Source organism: Triticum dicoccoides, chromosome 4A (genome assembly GCF_002162155.2).
Source record: "Triticum dicoccoides isolate Atlit2015 ecotype Zavitan chromosome 4A, WEW_v2.0, whole genome shotgun sequence".
Lineage (NCBI taxonomy): Eukaryota > Viridiplantae > Streptophyta > Magnoliopsida > Poales > Poaceae > Triticum > Triticum dicoccoides.
Window position 1 is genome coordinate 445,238,175 of NC_041386.1, and position 2,074 is coordinate 445,240,248.

Below are 2,074 nucleotides of genomic sequence, written 5' to 3' on the forward strand. Positions count from 1 at the left end.
TCGATTCCCAATGCCAAAGAATGCACACCGTCATAATCGAGGGCGACGACCACAAGGTGTTTTTGCCGCCATGATATGCAAAATTGTGTATATCATGCATCCTTTCGCCCCTTCTTTTCTAAAATAAGCATTATTGATTTTAGCATCAAAATAAATAGCAAAATCTGTGATGTTGCTTATGTTTCATTCTTATATCAAGACTGCAAGATTGTTTTTGGTTTTTAGAGATATTTTTGTTAATTTTGGATGCTTGCATTCTAGGCTGAAGATAACGAATATCGTTATTTAGAAAGGATGCATGCATTTCCGGCCTCAAGATATCTAACATCTTATTTAGAAGGATTCTTACATTTCTTGCTTACAGATGGATAGAGCAACTAATTTGTTATTTGGATGTTGAGTTCTTTCATATTCAAAGTGCAACGTTTCTGTGTCCTTATATTCACTTCCTTATGTTGAATTTCCCAACATCATATGCAAACTTGATGACAATCGACAAATACGTAAATATCTTGAAAAGGTGGATGAAGAACCTGTAAATTTGAATTTTCTAGTTGAATGTATGTGTGTTGCCACAGAATAAAAAAAACATAGTGATCTAACAATTGTCCTAATGCAAAAATGTGTGTTGGACAAGATGGCTTGTGTTTCCATCTATACAGTAATAAAACTAGTTTTCTCTCCTTTCTTTCCGCCTACTCATTTCTTCGTAACCATCATCTGCTCTCATGAAGACAAAATGATATCTAATCTTGTCCCCATCCCTCCTACCATTCCACCTTCATGCTCGACCTTGTGCTTGTACAAATTATATTATCGATTCAAAAAATATATTCTGATTATATTTCTTATTTAAAAACAATTAATGATGTACGTGGTGGTTAATCTAACCTTACTTTTTTACCACAACAAAGACAAAATTTTAAACTAATACAGATTCGCCATTAACTAAAATGTCCCTTGTCCCCATTTCTTAAATGCCTCACACACCACTTCCCCCATTCTCCCTGTGGCCACTCAACCATGTCCACATCTGACCATGAAAATCAAGCAATCATTAAATTTCATAATTTGACTATACATTTTAGAAGATAAAATAAATTAATATCAACCAACATATAATGAAAAAATATGTCCTTTGTGCCCTGCAACAGTGATAGTTTAGAGTACTTGTATCACGAATAAAGACGACACATAGCATCTGACATTATTTACACCAAATATTTCAGCACTATGGTAGAACTTTAGGTCATCTACTTGTACACATTACCACCAGTAGCAAGATAAATGATGTGGACATCAGCATTTAAAGTATTATTAGGAATCAAGGCAAACTCTTTTTTCAGGTTTAGAAAGTAAAGGACCCAATGCAATAACTGGAATAGACAAAAGCTTACCTGGGCATGATGCCATCAGGCTCTATGTCATGAACATGAGCCAGTAGAGCTCCCTCCCTCTCTCGTTCCAGCCTGTCGTGTTGTCGCCTAAGATCTCCCCTCCTCGAAATTGCCAGCGGATAGCCACGTCCCTCGGGTTTGACTTGAAAAATCTCTTGCTAAAGAGAAAATGGTTCCAGTTTTTTTGTCAAAAGGAAACACTTGCAATCACTAAATCATGAACCTACAATGCCAATATGAAGTTTCAAGCTTTTTGTATGAGATGGACTTATTATCCAAATTCATACCCTAACTTCTTCAGAATTCAGAATACATGAATATTAGGACATGAACTTCTTGTTTAAACTTGCAACACCATGGAATCCACAATCCAAAATATTTAATAGTTTTTAGTTTCCAGAAACTTGTATACATACATGCATATGAAGGGAAGATCACAATTATACGTGAAGATTGGCATAATTTCTTTGCACTGGTCCAAGTCTCCGCGTTAAGTAGACCAAATCATTGAAACATTTCCAAGTAGGAGAAGCTTACATGGCAGGATACAAATCAATGATAAGTTGGAAGAGGTGAATATTCTTCACTGTACGGATTAGTGAAAAGGGACAAATGCTTGACTGAAATTCATAACATGTAGCAACATGAGAAGCCAGAAAAGTGTAGCAGTACTTCAG